We start from the raw sequence: 20,993 nt of genomic DNA, 5'->3' as shown, positions 1-20,993 counted from the left end.
GAGTCAGAGAGCCCAGAATTAAATTCTGGTTATGCTACCTACTACTAGCTGTGTGACCTTATGCAAGTTGCTTGACTTCTCTGAGCCCCAGTTCCCTCATTTGTAAAATGGGGATGATATAACCTACCACACCAGGTGCTGTCTACTGTGCACTGGGCTTTCAATAGTTTTCCTTCACAGGTTCTGATTCCTCCTCCAAACACTAAGCATACTTCTCAAGTTTTATCATTCATTGCCTCTTTTACAAATATTCTCTCTCTAGAAACCCATCTATCCATTGTCTTAAACATTACCTCCAGAAGAAGTATCACAAGTTGACCCAGCTAACTCCAGATAGTAAATGCCGTGTGGAGTTTCTCTTCCTGGGTCCCCCATCTGCAATGGATCAACTTCCCATGTGCACTCCCCAGCAGGACCTTGAATTGCTTCTTCCCCCTGCTTTACACATCCAGCACATCTGTGTTCCCACCTCTGTAACATCACTTGCACCTCCTCCTCACCTGTCCTCTATCCCATTCAGGCTCTGCCACTGGCTACTGCAGGAGCCCAATGCCTTACTTCCCACAGCTCCCAAATATGCCCTGTTCCCCAGCTACTCAGTCTTCAGCCACTGTACATACATTCCCTTCTCATGCTGCTCCCTGGTTTGGTCACCACCACCAACATGGCACCGCTCCCTCATAGCCTACTGTAACTGTGTTGTCTTCTAAAACTCCTCTCTGCTCCATTCTTGGAGCTTAGGGCCTCATGGCCTCTTCCCCTCTTCTGTGAGTTCTCCTGCCCAAGGATAGGCCCCAGCCTAAATACCAGCCTCATTCCTCCAATCTTCTCACTCACATGCCCTTCTGGTCCCTTTATGATGATTTGTGCTTCCTTTCACACCACCTCCTGCCAACATCCTCCATCTCTATACCATATACACTTGAACCTCCACCAGAGCAAACACATTTCTCTTGCAGAAAAATCGCAGCTTCACTCTGCCACCTGAGGAGTGCCCTCTGTCTGCCATGCCTTCCTGAAGAGCTTCTACTCCTAAATTAGGTCAAGTGTCACTCCTGAAGAGCCCACCTCCCAGGAGTTAGGGCATCCTCTGTGATCAAGGTCTTCACCCTGCACCACCATTACCCCAGCACATGGCATCTGAGAGTCATTCAGCATTTGCTGAATAGAAAGGTATTTGGGTCATCTGGTCAAGTTCACTGAATACAGATGTTCAGTAGAAATTAGATTACATATACATGCCCTTTCTCCAAAGAGATGACACAGGAAAAATCACTTATATGTGTGCTAGTCAAGGACACATATGTATTTATAGAAATCTGTCTCACCTGGGCGGGTGCAGGCAGGATTTGAAGAGGTAAACTATGGTGAAAAGCCCAGTCCAGCCCCTCATTTCCCACAGGCAGCCCAGGCCCTCCAGTGTGGGAATGCAGGAGCGTGGATTCAGCAGTGCTTCTAGGTGAGGGCTCCATCCCTCCTCTGGCAGCACACCCAAGCCAACTCTCCTTCATCCCATCCCCACAGAGAGGAGCCTCCACATTCCTTCCTGGTGAGGGGAGGACCTCCAGCAAGTGTTACCCCCACCAAGGCCATGATAGCAGAGGGACAGGGTGAACGTGCGTAAAGGGAGGCAGGCCCCAGTACAGACTGGAAGCTTGGAGGCATCTATTTACCTAGGTGGGAAACCATTTTAGAAAAGAAATGCTGCAATGCAGGCAGTCACTTCTTGGGGAGCTTCATGTGCTTTGGAAGCCCTTGTTAAGACCCTGTACATGGCTATGGTTTGGTAAGTGTTTCCCCTCCAAGCTCCAGGACCTATGTACAAACCAGTATAGTCTGGCAGGCTCTCAACAAGCCCTCAGAGAAATCCCTAGAAGATTTCTCTTTGATTCATCCTTCCGTTTGCTTAGTTGGGTTACATGGAATGTATTTCAGTCTGGGTCCAATCAGGAGGCAGAAACCACACAGTAATTCAACCAGGGGACGTTTAAAAATATAATAATTGAGTAACTATAAAGATGGAATAGAACTCTAATGCCCTGCACCAGACAAAAAGTACCCAAGAAAGGACAAGCGTGGAAGAAAAGTTCAGAGCTTGTTGAAGTAGGTATAGGGGGCAGTTCCTGGGTGCCCAGGCCAGAGATGGTCCAGTCACCAGGAGAGCAGGAACAACCCTCTGGGATGCAGGCACAAAGCCTGGAACACGCAAGAGTCCCCATCAGGAGGGTTTCAGGAAACAAACCTTGCAGACTGCTGGGACGGTGTGCAGAGAGAACGAGGGTGCGGAAGGAGTCATGCACACACAGGGAGTCCAGCTGCCGCTGGAACAGGAACTGGAGAGGCCTCCCTCTGCACGAGCTTAGCACGTCAATGCATGGCTCGGACAGGAACAGCTCAGGGCCACTGCTCAGGACAAAGATCAGGTGGCCAGCTCACTAGACAGCCAGGATCACAGGGCTCCCAGTGTGTATACATGTGGGGGCTGAAGAGAAGCAGCGACCTGGGCTGGGCACAGGCTCCCCCTTCTACCACGGCTGCCAGAGCCAGAGAGAGGGCACAGCAGCCACATGCTAGAGAGCTGTGGCCTGCAGACCCACAGGAAAAACAGCAGGCTCTACAGGAAGCCTGGTTCTAGACTCTGGGAACCAGGAAGGAAAAGCTCTTTCTCCTGCAACATCCTCTTCAGAGCCCTCAACTTAGAGAAGGCAAAGGAAAAATATTTGAAGGCTCTGATCCATTTTCACAGATCAGGCAACAAAGGGTGAATTTGGAGCTGACAAGCAATAGTTAAAAACTGATACAAGTTAGAGATCTCTATATCACCAACCTGAAGTCATATTCCAACCATGAACACCGTTACTCAAGTCTGGAGTTAGGGGAAACGTGTATAAAACATGGGTCCTGTACAGTGAATTGATAGACAAGCAATAAATACGAGACAGTCCACTTGTCAACAGCAGAGGACAAGGCAGGGACCTGAGTGGGGCTTGAAATAGGGTAGATTTCAGATATGTGAGGAGAAGCAAGGCAGGCAAGAGGTGGGGGGCTGGGTGGGTAGAGGGTGTCTGCATGCAGAGACCAACACAACCAGTTTGTGGCAGATGGGTGCTGAGACCACTAGAGAGAATAGATAAGCGCTGTTGAGCCCAAGGGCTCTCCACGGGATGGGAGTGTACCATGCCTACAACTAACGTTAACAAATGCTGCTGCCAGAGGGATTGTAGGAATGTGTTTTCTTTCACAGCCCCTCTATTAAAAACAAACAGAAGACTGACTAAATCACACAAGAATATGAAATAGGGAAAAATGAAGAACTTCCAAATTGGATGTCCATGTTGATTACAAATACAGTTGTATACTGTGTTCAGAGATTTAACTTCTATAAAGCAGATTAGGTTCACAAGCGGAAGACAGCATGATCTGAGGGGTCCATCTTCTATCATCAGATCTCTAATGCACCTCTGACAGAGTACAGGCATTTGGCCTGGCTTACTAATCACTAACCCACGAGTCGGGGACTTCCCTGGTGGTCCAGTGGGTAAGACTCCACACTCCCAATGCAGCGGGCCTGGGTTGATCCCTGGTTGGGGAACTAGATTCCGCGTGTCACAACTAAGAGTTTGCATGCAACTAAGAGTTCGTGTGCTGCAACTAAGAGCCCACGTGCCTCAACTAAGACCCAGCACAGCCTAATACTAAAAAAAAAAAAAAAACCAAACACAAGTTGTTTCTGATTTTCCCTATAATCGAAAAAGAAAAACTGATGAACAACCTCATATGTGCATCTTTGTCCATTGTCTTATTATTTCCTTTGGAAAAATTACAAAGAGAACATACATTTTTAAAGTCATTTAGAATATAATCAAATTATTCCCCGTCCCACCCATCCCCCACCAAAAACCATCCCCCACCAAAAACAAAAGCCAGATTGATTTATCCTTTCACTGTACACACCCAAGAGCACAGCACTCTCCATGTTGACTGTGGACACTGTCCTTCTTTTTAATCTTCACAAAAAAAGGACTTCTGCTTGTTTTAACTGACCCATCGTCATTCATGTGCTTCCTTCCTGACTTCCCACTCCTCATGCCCTTTGCCCATTTTCCACACCAGGATATTCTCACCTCATTTAATCTTTTTTTTTTTTTTTAATTTATTTCTGGCCGCATTGGGTCTTCGTTGCTGTGCACGGGCTTTCTCTAGTTGTGGTGAGGGGGGGCTACTCTTTGTTGCAGTGCACGGGCTTCTCAATGCAGTGGTTTCTGTTGCAAGGCACAGGCTCTAGGCACGCAGGCTTCAGTAGTTGTGGCACACAGGCTCAGTAGCTCCGCAGCATGTGGGATCTTCCCAAACCAGGGCTCGAACCCGTGTCCCCTGCATTGGCAGGCGGATTCTTAACCACTGCGCCACCAGGGAAGTCCTCATTTAATCTTTACAAACTCAAATATGTGAAGCAGTTACTCTGAGGTCACAAAGCTAATCTGGGTGGAGCCAGAACTTGGACCCTGGACCCTGCCCCCAAGTCTAAACTCTTTCTACCACACAACCTCGTTGCTCAAAGAAGATTTCAAGAATCCTCAAATAAAGTTGCACTTTAAAAAAAAATTACTTAGGAAGTGAAATCATTGCATCTGTGGATACCCAGAAGATGTAGGCCGTTTCAAAGAAAGCCAGGCAGTTGCGTTTTGTTTTTAAGCAACATGAGAAAGGAATAATGTAGACAGAATCTCCAGAAGGGAACCAGTCGGTAGTCTTAAGGTGCCCAGAGGTCCTGGTCTGGTAAGGCGGTCCCCGTCCCTGCTTTGGGCGGAGTCCCTGCAGGTCTGTGGTAGGTGTTAATCCACACTGAGGAATGAGAGATCGGCAGCAGTTTCAACCAGCCCAATCTAACAAACCTGTTGGGCAAACCCTTTTGGCAAGAGCTTTTACACAGAAAAAGCCCCGCCTCTCCTCTCCCCCTCCCTTCCCGGGGGCACCACAGCCTGAGGCTGAAGGGATCCCAGGACGATCCTCCCACCTGCTAGAGGTTAGATCCGAGTGGGCCTGCAGCCCAGCTCTCCAGGCTCTGAGAGGAAGGGACACTGGCCGTGTCAGAAAAGGTGATGGAAGAGCAAGTGTTGGCCACAAACTGTACCCTCTCACCCTTTTACTTGTTTTCTCCAGAACATGCACATGCATTCCACACACAGACCATATCCCGAGTTCATTACCAAAAAGAAGCTACAAGAATTTCTTTTCCAGGGCCTTATAGCTCAGCTACTCCAACCACCTCCTGTACGGAAGAAGAAACCAAGATGCAGAGAGGCACAGAGGCTTGCCCAGGGTCAGCATAGGTAGGAGTCACACAGTGAGAATCATCATCACGGACAAAGTCGCATTCTCATAGCTTCTTGTGAGCCATCAACATAAAATACAAGGCCAGCAAGGCGGACTGCAGCAGCACCACCGTGAACCCGCCCCACCCCCAGACAGTGGTTTTATTACTTCCTTTTTGCTGTCTTTAACACTTCACACACATTTATCTGACTTGCCACACCTCTTCGGTAACAAGTCTTACACAACCCACAGGGCACGTGGCCATCAAGACCAGGGGCTGGGCCATTTCATTTCAGTCTCTCTAGCGTCTGCCACTCTGACAACATATTGACAGTCAATACATTTGAGGACAAGAAGGACATAAATGGGGAGGGGCAGTAAAGGAACGAGGATTAAATAAAGGAAAAATTTCTATTCCTTGACCTTCTTCATCTTTTGCTCCACACAAATCATTGTTGAATAATTACACACACAGGCCCTGCATTTCCAGGCCCCCCAGAGACCCTCCCTGGCCCCTGGCTGTCTATGTGTCAGGCCAGGACACTCCTCTTCACAACTGTCATAAGCCTTTTCCAATTCCTGTCCTTTCCCCTCCATGCCTCACCCTCAACCATCAGGACAGCATCACTGGGTGTCATCTCAATGCAGGACATCACCTAAAAAAATCCCAGGAAACATATGATTAAACAAATCTGTAAACAAACTAAGGCCCAAGGGATGGGAGGAGTGGAGGAAGAAGGCAATTAAAAATTAATAAAACTGCTCAAGCATAAATTACAGTACTGGACTAGAAACTAAGTTATCATTATATAATATAAACTATATTACATAAACTAAGTTATCAAACTGACCTTGTATAAGTGCTTCTGGAAACAAGCAGGCCATCAGCCATGGCTTGGCAATCTTGGTGGACAGAGATGGGGCGGGGAGGAGGTAACTTGGGGCTTGCTATGTGGGCTACTTCTGCCTACAGTCACACATAGAGAAAAGCTGGTGAAACCAATTAAGAAAGAATATTTTCACATAGGTACTGGAAAAGAGATTATTGTCATTTTACACAGTAAATGCATGAAATACTCAATTAAAGACTAATTTAACGGGACTTCCCTGGTGGCACAGTGGTTAAGAATCCACCTGCCAATGCAGGGGACATGGGTTCAAGCCCTGATCTGGGAAGATCCCACGTGCCGTGGAGAAACGAAGCCCGTGCACCACAACTACTGAACCTGCGCTCTAGAGCCCGCGAGCCACAACTACCGAGCCCGTGTGCTGCAACCACTGAAGCCCACACAGCGCAACAAGAGAAGCCACTGCAATGAGAAGCCCGCGCACGGCAACAAAGACTAGCCCCCACTCACCGCAACTAGAGAAGGTCCGCGAGCAGCAATGAAGACACAATGCAGCCAAAAATAAATAAATAAATCTATTTAAGAAAAAGACTAATTTAACAAAATCAAAAGTTGACTCTCCTCAAAGTTTTAGGATTGACTTTCAGAATCACATCACTCCTCACCACTTAATTCCATGGGCTATAATAAATGACCATAAAGAGAAGTAAAATTTTTTAGATTTTAAAACAATCACTTTAATGTTAAGCACTTGGGCAGCCAAATTCAATCTGCCATTTTCCCCGACAGAGATTCACCTATGTCACTTCCGAAAGGTACTCTACAAACTCTTTCAAATCACCAATGCCCTTCCCAATTCTATTAAATTTGGTAATCCTTGTCCCCATGAAATGTAGGGTTTGAGAGCACCTCCATCAACTCTTGCAAAATAAAAGTTTACGTTTGTTTACATTTATTTCCAAAATAAAAATATATCTCCCCAAATAAACATTGTTTGAACATGCTACAAGCTGGGATTGCATTAATACCCGTGACATTCACTGTGTTTTTCTTAAATAATTTAATAAATTGCCTTGGGAAGTCTCAATTTCTTGGCTATTTGGATGAAGGTTTCCAGTGACAAATTTCCTTAAAGAGCATTTGCCCTTGGGTACAACAAAGGGTACAACAAAGGGGACACAAGGGGACACCAAGGAGCATAAAGTGCCATGCCTCGGGCTCCAGGACTCCCTGCTTAGCCATTTGGAGTCTCTTAGAGAAGCAGCTCTGAGATAACTGCCTGACTCACTCTTTCAAAAACATGCATGAAAATCAGAGTTGTACAGAATTGGCATGTGCAGAAATGTAAATAATGCTGTATTAAAATAAAAGGAATCAACAGGTGTGACATCTTGAGAGAGGAGGAAAAAAGAAATGAAATGAAGAAATGGGGTGGAGGTACCAAGGACACTCCTTACAACAAGAAAAATTAACAACTGCACACCAGCCTCTACCCACTCACCAGCGGCTTTTGTAATAGGGAAGAAGAAACATGACTCCATATTGAATCTGTTTCTTTTACTTTAAACTTTGCGTTCTATTGCTTTTGCTACAAGTTAAGAACGTTGCCTATAAGCCTCCAATATACAGGACAGTCCATTCTCAAGGCTCTGACCTTTAAAGGTACAACACTTTCCCATTCATATAAAAAGCTGCAGAACAGAGAATAATGTTTGTCTTGTTGGAGGTTTACAGGAGCATCATGACCTTTAGACACCTACATGGACAGCTGCAAGAACAAAGGATTCTGACACCAAGAAGTCTGCAACAACCAGCCACGTCCCCTCCCCTTCTAGCATAAAAGCAGCCTGAATCCTAACCCAGGTAAGATGGTTCTTTTGGACTCCAGTCCACCATCTTCTCAGTCTGCTGGCTTTCCGAATATAGCCCCTACTCCTTGCCAACAATTCATCTCTCGATTTACTGGCCTGTAATGCAGTGAGCTGTCCAAGCTTGAACTCGGTAACATTTGTCCATGTGCCAGGAATTGTGCCAAAGGTCCAAGGGAATACACAGTGGTTACTGAGGTATCCTCATTTTACAGATAAGTGAACTGCTTCCAGAAACTTGTCTGAGGTTCCCAAGATGGAGAGTGGAGGGAGGGGGCAGGAACTGGGAACCCAAATGGGCAGCTCCCAGCCTGCAAGTCCATCTCAGCTGCTGCCAAACTTGAAGACAGGCAGAGGGCTGCATGGATGGCACAGCTGGGATGGAGGAGCACTTGGCACCCTGTCCTCATTAAGTGCTCTCACAAAGACCCCATCCTAGATCCAAGTATGCCACCCTCAAAACCCCCTCCTGGGACCCAACAGCCCTTAAGAACAACTGCTGTCCTCACTCACACCATCGCTCATGCTGGCTCTCCCAGCCTGAGACATCCATTCTCTTGCTTCTCAATCCTGCCCCCACGCTTTAAGGTACAGGTTCAAATCCCACTGCCTTCTCCATAAGGACACCCTTGGTTCCCCTAGTGCACTGTATCTAATCCTCTCCTCCTAGCAGCTGGGACTCCCCAAACTGAAGCCCCTCAAAAGGACTGCCAAGAGCTAGTTACCCAGAACCTCCCTACCCCCAGCAATGCTTCCCAGCCTGAACAGTTCCAGGTGAGCTAAGATCCACTCTCCTCACCCTGGAGGGAGGCAGGACCAAGAGGCTCCCCAGCCCACAGGCTGTAACTGTGAGGTGAAAGCACCCCAACTGCTGAGCGCCAGGCTCTGCTCTTCACACACAGAGTATCCAATGAAAATACGTGCCCCTGGGAGACCACCTCTTCTTCAGAGTCAGAGGCCATCCTCCTCCCAGAAGACAACCTCTCTAGTGACAAGTGACCCTGGGGTGGCAACTTCAGGACAGGGTACCAAACAAGCAGAGTGGCTCCCCTCTCTCCCAGCCTCCATCTCCCAGATTCCTTTCCTGCCCCTTCTCCCTTTCTCAAATGTTGTTAAATTTCACCAAGTTACCGATGGGTGCTTGAGGACTATTCTTAGATTTTTTTTAATATCAAAATTAATCACATGGATTTAAAATATACATCCTCAAAACAGTGACCTTTTGGCTTTTTGTCCAAATGTTCTATTAAAGGGGAAGCTGTTCAACCAAGACTTATGTCTACATATTTAAAGAAGGGATGAAATAGTAACATCGCTTTCTCTGGCCACCTGCCAAGAAAAATTTATGTTGTCAAAATAAAAGAGAACATGTTGTTTGCTCAATATATGAGCACACTGCTGAGTAGCTTAGAAATTGGGCCTCTTTTACCAAGCAGTTTAAATCACCTAATTTTATTTACTTTTAAAATTTTTTATTGGAGTATAGTTGATTTACAATGTTGTGTTACGTTTCAGGTGTACAGCAAAGAGAATCAATTATACATATACATATATCCGCTCTTTTTTTAGATTCTTTTCCCATATAGGCCATTACAGAGTACTGAGTAGAGTTCCCTGTGCTATATGGTAGGTCCTTATTTGTTATCTATTTTATATATAGTAGTGTGCATATGTCAATCCCAATCTCCCAATTTATCCCTCCTCCCCCTTACCCCCTGGTAACCCTAAATTTGTTTTCTTAAATCACCTAATTTTAAGAGTCTCTGTGAATGTCACCTTCATATATCATAGATTATCACCTCCTTGGAAATATCGGGGACCACAGCAATCTGTGTCTCTGTCATTTGCAGGCTGTGCCCACTCCTTCCTCCCTCGGGGGGTCCAATCACTCCCAGAACTTCTGTCACCTCTACACTGATGACTCCCACACCCACACCTGGAGGTCCAGCATGAGCTTGCCCTCCCACTCTGGGTGGTGCTCACATAGCATCTTAGTCACGTGTGGGGCAGGGACAAAAAAAAAAAAAAAAAAAAGAGAGGCCATCATGCTGAAACCAGAGATGGCTGCCTGAGGCTTCATTATATCACTCTCTGTTATCTGCACTTGTTTAAAAATTTCCATTATAAAGAGGCTTTTTTTTCTAACAAGGATCCATCAGAACCTTGAGGAAAAAAAATTCAAAAGAGAGAAACAGTCAGTTAAAAATAGGAGTATTCATGAGAGATATTTTAAGTTCATCTGAAGGAAATAATTCCTTTTGTGGTGAAGGGAGAAGAAAAATAAAAGGGTTGCATCTCATTTACTTAAAGAATAAAAGCTACATAAGTTCCTTATAAACAAGCATTAAATTTAGCCATAAAATAATAAATGTAAAATACATGTCATGAGTCCCAAAGGTTAAATGTTTATAGAGGATGGTATTTGTAACAAACCCACTTTGACCCTTTCACTGTTAAGACAAATAGATTTGATTCTGAAAACATCACCAGGCTTTTCACTGAACAATCTATACCCAGACTTGAAGTTGGTTTTTGTTTTTTTTAAACAACTGTGTTACTCCCTGATCAGGACTCAAAAAAACAAGAAACACTTCAAGAAGCACTTGGATGTTAAGTGCTTTTCAAAGAAAATAAACAACAACAGAATTCTAAAGCACAAATTATAAGCCTTAGCAAGTTAATGGTCCATGGACCATAAATATGGTCCATATTCATGACTGCAGTGGATTCAAACAATCAACATATGAGCCTGGCTGTGCAGGTTTTTTCCTATTATGCAGGGGGTGGGGATGAGGAGGGAACAAGCTAAGTGGGTTGCCATGGTTACAAAGATATTTAATGTCAGCTCAGGGACCAAAATCTACTTCAAATTCTCCACATGGACCAGGCTCCCTTTTCAGTAAGTCAATCCCCAGCCCCCACAAGATTACTGTCCCCTGGGACAGTCCTTGCTGCTGCTCCCCTGGGGTCCTGTATCAATGTCATCGTCCACCTCAAAGCTCTCCCTCTCCAGTAGCTCCAGGCACAGGCTGCTCTTTCCCTATCCGACAACTTCCTGAAAAGGTTCCATGTCTTGTTACGGCCCTTTGTTGTGCCTTGACCTTCCCAATCCCCTTCACCCCTCTAGAATCTTCACAGTCCGCTGCCTCTGCTGACTTCCCAGAGCACCTAACACTGCTGGCCACCATCCCTACCCCCACCCCAAGTTCAAGACCATCCATCCCCTAACCCCAATTCTCTACTGGTTCTCTTGCATCTTGGCAGCCTTTGCTCCTGGCCCCATCCCCCAAAATGGGCACTCTCCACAGTTCTGGGTTCAAGCCTATGGTGGGTCTTCCTTCACCCTACACTCCTGTCCTCTGGACCCTCCTTCCACACCACTACAGCCTTCGAGTCCCAAGGTTATGAAATGTCCCAACGTACCCCTATCTGTAGCTCATTTACTTCACACCTCCCTGGATTGGTTTCCAAATCTCATCCCATCCACTATCTTTTTCTCTCTCACTCCCTTTCAAATAAATAACACACACAGGCACACATACACTTTATTTTTTTATGTACCACATCCTCTTTATTTTTTTTAACATCTTTATTGGAGTATAATTGCTTTACAATGGTGTGTTAGTTTCTGCTGTATAACAAAGTGAATCAGCTATACATATACATATATCCCCAATCTCCTCCCTCTTGCATCTCCCTCCCTCCCACCCTCCCTATCCCACGCCTCTAGGTGGTCACAAAGCACCGAGCTGATCTCCCTCTGCTATGCGGCTGCTTCCCACTACCTATCTATTTTACGTTTGGTAGTGTATATATATCCATTCCACTCTCTTTGTCCCAGCTTACCCTTCCCACTCCCCGTGTCCTCAAGTCCATTCTCTACGTCTGCATTTTTATTCCTGTACTGCCCCTAGGTTCTTCAGAACCATTTTTTTTTTTTTTTAAGATTCCATTTTAATCCTGTACCGTCCTTGACCTGGTTTGGGCCCTCAGTTTTCCCCCAGCAAGACTGATGAAGTGACCTAATTCAACAAATATCAAGCACCTACTTAAACCAAGCAATGTTTCAAACAGACCACAAATAAAGAAGTTATATGGTCAATTATCATAAGGTTGATAAGGGCTTAGACGAAATATAAAGCACAGTACAGGGGATAAGGATGGGGACAGTCAGAGAAAGCCTCTCTTCTCAGAAGGAAGGTGGAGGGAAAGGGGCAAGACAATTCCAGGAAGAGGGAACAGCCAGTGTAAAGGCCAAAGGCTGGATAAGGTCAAAGGCCATGTGGCTGCAGAGACTTGAGCTAGGGGCGAGGCAGGAGAGCCAGTGAACTGAGCCAAGGGCCTGACAGGTGACAGAGAACTTTGGCTTTACCATGAGGGAGACTAGGGGCCAGTGGAGGATTCTAAGTAGAAAAGTATGTAAAGCAATTTCAGTTTTTAAATATCCCCCCAGCTTCCTTCTGAGAATAGACTGCTGTGGGGCAAATAGGAAGCAGAGAGCCCCGTTAGGAGGCCGTAAAATGACCTGGAGCCATGATTACACCTACCTCACGTCCACCTCTCTGGCTCAAGTCATCCTCCTCAACACAAGCCTGACCATGATATGTCACCACATCCTCTCCACAAGAACTTTCCATGGCTCCCCATCACCTCCGTAACTATCAAGTGTCACTTCTTCACATGGTCATCAAGGCTGCTCTGTGCCCTATTACCCCTCCCTAAGCAGCATGCCCTCCAAACCCACAGGATCACCTGCTGTTCCCCTGACACATCGCTACAAGCCTGCAATCCGCAATTGCCTCTGCCCTCCTTTCTCTACCCCTAAGTTATTTATTCATCCATCAGGGCTAAGCCCAAACACAACTTCCTCAGGAGCCTTTCCTAGCTGACCCCAACACTGCACTCTTCTTGGACCTCTACCAGACCGCTGTTTCATCAGTTCCTGGTTAGAGTTCCCACCAGATTGCTAACTCCTTGACAGCAAGAACTGTGCCTGACTCATCTAGGAATACACAAGGGGCCAAGCACAGTGCAAGGCTTCCACTAAGCGCTCAATCAACGCATGCTGGCTAAATGAACAAATTGGCCGTTTTGTTACATATCTTTTTGAGGTCTTGGGGGGTGGAGGGGTGGGCGGAGTTGTCCAAGGACAGGTTTTCCTGCTTGGCTACTGTAATCTGGAGGACAGGGGTCCCTCTGATGGAGCCCCTGGGGACTCCATGGTACAGTCACAAGTAGGGATGTGGGGATGGATCTGAACCCAGACCTTCAAAGTCTTCTGTCCTCTCAGCCAGGTATCTCTAGGAAGGCCCGTACAATTTGCTTTACATTTGCCCAAAGCGTTGGCAACATGTTTTTCCTAGTCTCATTCTAGAAGTATACAGATGTGCACAAAAGCACCTAGAAGGATCTCAACCCAGTTAACAGTAATTACAGTATTAAGAGATGGAATTAACTTTATTTTCTTTTACTTTATCTTGATTTTTCCCTAAATAAACATAAGAAAAAAATCTCTTAGAAAGAATGCCATAGTAACATCAAGTTACATTTAAAAAATGGTTCCAAAGGGCTTCCCTGGTGGTGCAGTGGTTGAGAGTCCTCCTGCCAATGCAGGGGACACGGGTTCGTGCCCCGGTCCAAGAAGACCCCACATGCCGCAGAGCGGCTGGGCCTGTGAGCCATGGCCGCTGAGCCTGCGCGTCCGGAGCCTGTGCTCCGCAACGGGAGAGGCCACAACAGTGAGAGGTCCACATACCGTAAAAAAAAAAAAAAAAAAACTTCCAAAAATAAAAAGTATTAAAAAAAATGAAAACAAAAACCACATACACTGGAGACATGAGACCACTGAATATACAATACCAGTTACAGAGTAAGACTGTAAAAACTGAAAACATTTTAAATGGGTTGTATGAAGCATGCAATTAACAACTGACCCTGTGTTTTCACTTCTGAAATAATTATTTTACAAAACATAAAGTAGTAAAACATTGTTCTGGGCATCCTGGGCACTTACTGATGCCGCTTATCTAAATTAAACTCTTCCATGGGTTTCATAAACACGTGTAAACTAGCTGTCATCACTGCACCTTAGCTCACATCACACAGGTGACCAATCAGCTCTAAATGGAACATTTCAATGACTGTCATTTTATGACTTACAGAGGAAATGTCAATTAAAAATAATAGGGGATCGGGCTTCCCTGGTGGCACAGTGGTTGAGAGTCCGCCTGCCGATGTAGGGGACACGGGTTCGTGCCCTGGTCCGGGAAGATTCCACATGCCGCGGAGCGGCTGAGCCCGTGAGCCATGGCTGCTGAGCCTTCGCATCTGGAGCCTGTGCTCCACAACGGAAGAGGCCACAACAGTAAGAGGCCCGTGTACCGAAAAAAAAAACAAAAACAGGGGATCAACTATCAACAAATAATATGTCTTATTTAAGCTGATGCTACATCAACAAAGCGTTGACTCAACAAAGATTTGGCTTCTAACTTTCAATAAAAGACCTACACAACTTTTATAGTGAAATAGCATATTAAAACACAGAAGATTACATTTGCTTTAGTTACCATCTTTTTAAAGAAATAAAAGGGGGACAAAGGCACTGTGTGTATGTCAGGCACAGTGCTAGGTATTTTAGGTGCATGATCAAATTAATTTTCTTAGCAAATCTGAGCTAGATTATCTCCCCTATTTCACTAATGAGGAAACGGGCTTAGAGTAATTTATCACACAGTAGCCACCGTCACACAGTAAGTGGCCAAAATGGAACTCAAATCCAGGTCTGTTTCACAAAAGATTACACATTCTATGATTCTGGAAATGCCACTTACATGAAGTTCAAGAACAGGCAAAACCAATCTATGACGATATGCAGCACATCTAAGATGATATACCAAGTCAGAATAATGGTTCCCTTCAGGGGCTGGAGACTGACTGGAAAGGGGCACAGGGACCTTCTGAGGTACTGAAAACGTTTTCTTCTTGATCTGGTGCTGGACACATATTCATGAGCTGCACGCTTAATATTAGTGCACTTTACACACTTTACTGTATGCTATGCCTCAAGTTTTAAAAAAAAATCCTCATTTGATTGACTCCAAGTTCATGTTCTTTAACCACTAAACCATCATACCACTATTTGACAGAACCTGACCACACTCTAGAATTGATTCTCTTAGATAATCAGTTTTTTTAAAACATTCTGATTAAGTGAAGTACACCCTAATCACATCAGAGTGAAGGCATCTGAACAATAAGCTTATTTTTAAATGCCACAGAATGAAAAGTAGAAAGTATCAATTTCCTTGCTACTGGGAATTTCCTGTCTGTAGCCACATCAGAATAAAAATAATTTTAAACCTTGCTCTAAAGGAATGTTCATAGATGTACAGAAAATAATTTGTAACAAAATTCTTAATGGGCTTCCCTGGTGGCGCAGTGGTTGAGAGTCCGCCTGCCGATGCAGGGGACACGGGTTCGTGCCCTGGTCTGGGAAGATCCCACATGCCGCGGAGCGGCTGGGCCCGTGAGCTATGGCCGCTGAGCCTGCATGTCCAGAGCCTGTGCTCCACAACGGGAGAGACCACAACAGTGAGAGGCCCGCGTACCGGGGAAAAAAAAAAAAATTCTTAAGAGTTATCTATGGAAGTACCTAAATACAACTACACAAAATATTTCAAGACATACATTATAATTTTATCAACAATGTTGACCCTCAAAGGAAGTTTGAATTTTGTTACAAAAACTAAGAAAAGGCAAGACAAAACTGGTGGGCAAAGTGCATAAATCTCACAGTAGAGGCAACACAGTGAGTGTAAAAATCTCAAAGCAGAGTTATAACAAACCGAAAACTCAAATAACTTTTCCCAGCAGTAAGGTGATTGTGCCACATATGCCCGAATAACAAATTCTCCATCGAGTAGAAAGTTCTTCCCATCAAAGCTTTGTTCAGACTAGCAAAGCCTCATCATCAGCTGGTGATGATGAAATCATTACATCAATTCGCTCAAAGCCTCACCCCACACATACATATACCTCTTAGTCAAGCGGTAATTGCCTCTCCTGAGAGAGGAATTTATTCATCCACAATTTGGAGACATATTTGGCAAGCACCTAGTTACAGTTTTACCACCTTTGGAGAAGTGGGGAGGGACAGCTGGATCCACACCTGTTGGGTGTATGGTCTTTACTGGGTGCTTTTGAGTATGCAAGCCAAGAAATCCAACCTTCAAACTCAGAGCCCAGTTTAATTCATGTTTTAACATTCTGTACACACCAAAAGTGCCAGGCAGGGCTTCCCTGGTGGCGCAGTGGTTGAGAGTCTGCCTGCTAATGCAGGGGACACGGGTTCGAGCCCTGGTCTGGGACGATCCCACATGCCGCGGAGCAACTAGGCCCGTGAGCCACAACTACTGAGCCTGCGCGTCTGGAGCCTGTGCTCCGCAACGAGAGGCGATAGTGAAAGGCCCGCACACCGCGATGAAGAGTGGCCCCCGCTTGCCACAACTGGAGATAGCCCTCGCACAGAAACGAACACCCAACACAGCAAAAATAAATAAATTAATTAATAAACTCCTACTCCCAACAACAACAACAAAAAAGTGCCAGGCAATTGACCAAAATGATTTTAGTTTCTCCTGAGCATTTGCATATAAGACCAAAAGGCCTTTATGAGAATTTTTCAGTATCGATAACTTATGCACCACTATGGGGCATGCGCAAGATTACATAACCAAATATTATCCCAGATGCAAGAATTTCAATGTTTATAAAAGTAACCATTTATATTTATTAATTTTTAAAGTCCTTAACAAACTGCTCAATAAAACTGTCAAAAAAAAAAAAAAACCTGAGTCAAATATTGTAGCTATTAAGCAAGCTAGAATGAATGAAAAGCACTGACCCGGTATGTTAACAACAGAGTGTGTTTTAAGTACATTCACAGTCCTGGTTCAGCATTCCTAAATTATGGTTGGAGGGGAAAACAAAACAAAACAAAAACAAAAAAAAACAGCATTGTCAGAACACATTAAAAGGGGAGCAGAATATGCCACCCCAAGATATGTCACTTTGACACAATGATTATTTTGAATTAAAGTTACTTGAGAAAACAGCCAGTGTAAGGACATTCTGATTCCCCTTTGTCCCCCTGAAAACAGGAGATAAATCTTCCGTAGGAAGGTACCCTCCCCTGCACCAGGAGGGTAGAAGGCATTCTTATCACCAGAGATAGGGAATTCAGGGCTGAGAAGCCTGCACAAACCTTGTTACTTCTTCACTCATCAGTCACCCTAAACCCAAACCCCTTTGTTTTGTCAATTCTTCACAAATGTATTTGTTTCCTTGTCTCTTTAAAAGGTACGAAAGCTGCCTGCTTTGGTCACTTCTTTGAGTCACATATTTTTATCCTTGTACATATGAAATTTGTTTTTCTCCAATTAATCTGTCTTATGTCAACTTAATTATTAGATCAGCCAAAGAACTTGGAGGGGAAAAAGAGAAAAGTTTTCCTCTCCTACAGTTTCAAAGTTTGAGAAACAAAGGATTCACTTATCCCTGCATCAGCTGAAAAAGCCCCACACATTTGTATCCAGAACATCTTAGCTTTATACCAACAATGCACTGGGTAAAGCAAAACGATTTTAACTTTTTTGGGTTCTCATTCATTTCCTAATGTAACTTTTTTTTTTTTTAAGCCATGCATCTGGGCAAACTGTACAGTGCAAAATCCACCACGAATTATCAGTTCCACTTTCCTATTTTTAGCAAACCTTTAGTATCTTAGAATTAGAGAAATCTAAATTGTGGGTTTTTTTTAAAACAAGGAAATTTTCAAAATTATAAGCCACCTATATATACTCAACTCTCCATCCAGGAAATCCAGGAAAAAAAACCAATTCATAATTTTTACAAGCATATTATGTTTATTTTCCTCAAAAGATTACCTCATTCCCTGGATTTTAAAAACTATCTGCCATCTGCCAAATTTGGCTGATTTCAGTCTCCAACAAATCTAAATGGTTACTGTTGTTGGTAAGGGGAAGTTGGTGCCTGGAGGAACTTCTATATTGATTACACAATGACCATCACTTATTAAGCACTTCTTAAACCCCACCCCCCATGATGCACAGCTAGGAGTTTGGCAAACATTATCCTATTTGTCCTCAAAAACAATCCTGTAGACCAGACACTACCATCCCAAAACCAGACATGGAAAATGAGGCAGGGATGATAAACAACTTGTCCAAGGTCACGGAACAGTATGTGGCGGAATCAAGACCAGTGAACAGTGAAGGTGGGAACTCAGAACTCTTACGGAGAATTAGGCCTGCATCATACACATGCCATCTGCACAAAAACTAAACGAAGAGCAGTGAGCCCCTATTGCAGGAAGATTCCCAAGGGAAAAAGCAGTATCCCAAACTGAAAAAGTACTTCCTAATGGCAGATCTAAAGATAAAGACATTTGTAAAGGCTTGGCAGTAGGAAAAGGTTTACTCAAGTATAGCGCTCCCTAACTTCCCTGGTCTTAAAATCCAATCTGGTTTAAGAGCACAGGGACTCTGTGTAACATTCTCCCAAATTCCACCAGTCTTAATAACCTCTATTTAAAAGAAACAGAAAGGACTTCCCTGGTGGCGCAGTGGTTGGGAATCCACCTGCCAGTGAGGGGAACCTGGGTTCGAACCCTGGTCCGGAAGGATCCCACATGCCGCGGAGCAACTAAGCCCCTGCGCCACAACTACTGAGTCTGCGCTCTAGAGCCCGCAAGCCACAGCTACGGAGCGCACGTGCCACAACTACTGAGCCTGCGAGCCTAGAGCTCGTGCTCCGAAAGAAGAGAAGTCACCTCAATGTGAAGCCGGCGCACCCCAACAAAAACCCAACGCAGCCAAAAGTATAAATAAAAATTTTAAATAAAGAAACAGAAGAGGGAACTAGGGCAGTGGGAAGAAGGGACCGCCCAGCCCTATCCTCCTTCTGGGGCAGCTATCAGATAACACCTGGGGGAGACCACGCAATGGCTTGGGTTGAGAGCCCTAGGATTGGGCTGGGTCCCCGCCTTCCTAGTCCCATTCTTGGCCCTGTCGGCCACCTCTTTAACCAACCCATTACCTCCCCGGAGCAAAATTACACTGGAAGGATCTGTTTTAACAAGTAGAAGCCCATATTCACCAACTGGCTTTGCAATCTGAAATCTACAGCAAGGATCCAACAGGGGATCGGCAAGAGAATATGGTATAATTGTTCCAAACTACCGTTCTACGAAGTTGGGGAAGTTCAGGAGGCCATGGGGGGCAGGAGAGAAAAGACAAACATACCACCCCTACGTTTTAAGAAGGAGAGGGAGCCTCCTCAACAAACCAGGTTTAAAACGTATATATTATTTTCAGAGATGAGCTTTCACGCTCTGACACTTGTGGGGAGTATCTCGGCTGCTCCTCCCCACTTGATGGGGAGCCAGTAGGTTCTGCGGCTCCCCAGCCCTGAGTGGAAAGCACTGTGGCCTAGAAATTAAGGTGACTTAGTTTTATTGCCTCCAGAAGGGTCCGCCTGCCGTCCCGGGGCAGCCGTCAGGACCCGCGCCCGCAGCCCTAGAGGAGTCCGCCCCGAGCAGCCCCCCACGTCCACCCTCCACTCCAGGTGTTTCGCAGAGGCCGGCTAGGCACGCTCCCGCAGCACCCACCCTTCCCCCTCCCCAGGTTTCGGTCAAGTAGCCGGGTTAATCATTCAACGCGGACGGTGTGGAATATTTTTGTAGAGGTCAAAGCAAAAGGTTCTTTCTAAGTTTCACAGAAACCAGCCTTTAGGGACCCTGAGGTGGCATTGGCAGGCGGATGGGGCTGGGGAGCGACTGCTGGCGGCCCTGTAGCTCACAGAACACCTGATCTCCCCATGCGGCACGGCAGGCAGCGCAGTGCGAGGGTGGGGTGCGGGGGTGTAACGCGAAATCCAGCAGGGCCCCCTCCCCAAAACGTCTGTGCAACCCAGATGAGGACGCCAGGCCTCAGACGCCCCTTCCCAACGCCTGCATCACCCCGACGCGCGCTCCCCCGGAAGTTGGGGTGCAGCGGGGAGGCGGAGATGTTCCCAGTTCCCGGGTCCCGGGGGGGGGGGAATGTGGAGTGGGGCAGGAAGCTCAAAAGACAGGCTGCCGCGGGTTGCGTTATCCTCTTCCTCTAGGGTAAGGAAGGTGGCGGGGGGGCCGAGGGGGAGGACCGGGACGCCTAAACGCCGCAAGAGCCACCTAGAGACTGTTTCCTGCTCTGGGGCGCCAGTACGAAGCCGGAACCGGCGAGGAACGGGGCTGTGGAGGGAAAGAGGATGGGCCAGTGGAGGGGGAGCCGGGGACCAGAGAGGTAAGAGGGCGCAGAGCCTGCCTGGGGAGGAGGGAGGCGGCGGGAGTGCACACCCGCCCGGCCCTACCTTGTCCGGGAGCAGCTCCTGCTCAGCGGGGCGGGGGCGGGAGATCGCGGCTGCATCCACGTCCCGGCCGCTCCGCGCGGCTCAGCCCGGCGACCGCCGCCGCTCTCGCTCCATGCGTTGCGCCCGCGATGGGCGGCCGGGTGGTGTCCGCGGCAGGACGGCTCCGCCTCGGCTTGGCCCCGGCTCGGCTCAGCTCCGGCACTTGTTGCCGCCTCAGTCGCTGCGCCTCACTCCCGGCTCCGGCTCCGGCTCCCGGCGCCGCCGTCGCCGCCTCAGGGCTCCCCGGCCCGGGCCCGGTCCCGCCCCCGCCCCACGGGCCAATCAGGCCCGGCACCGCCCCTTACGTCACCGCCCCGCCCGGCCCGCCGCCTCGCGCCCCAAGTTCGGGGCAAGCGCAGCTCCAGTTTGTCGGGCGGTGGACACGCGGGACCGGCGCAGGCTGGTGCTCCTCTTGGCATCCGGGGACCCTCCGGGCCCTCACCTGGAAAGCAAAGGCTTAAACTGGGGGAAGGGAACCCCGAGAACTAGACCGTCG

General features: G+C 46.6%; 1 protein-coding gene across 1 annotated transcript in view; it reads right to left on the bottom strand.

The window, feature by feature from the left end:
- Positions 1-20,650, bottom strand: part of B3GNT2 (UDP-GlcNAc:betaGal beta-1,3-N-acetylglucosaminyltransferase 2) — a 30,701-nt gene extending 10,051 nt beyond the window's left edge. The window contains exon 1 of the mRNA XM_082672167.1: positions 20,459-20,650. The gene's annotated coding sequence lies outside the window, so the exon portion shown is untranslated. The remainder of the gene's footprint in view (positions 1-20,458) is intronic.
- Between the last annotated feature and the right edge of the window lie 343 nt (positions 20,651-20,993).

This window comes from Grampus griseus, assembly GCF_964374135.1.
Source record: "Grampus griseus genome assembly, chromosome: 15".
Classification (NCBI taxonomy): Eukaryota; Metazoa; Chordata; class Mammalia; order Artiodactyla; family Delphinidae; genus Grampus; species Grampus griseus.
This window is presented reverse-complemented; position numbering and strand designations above follow the sequence as displayed.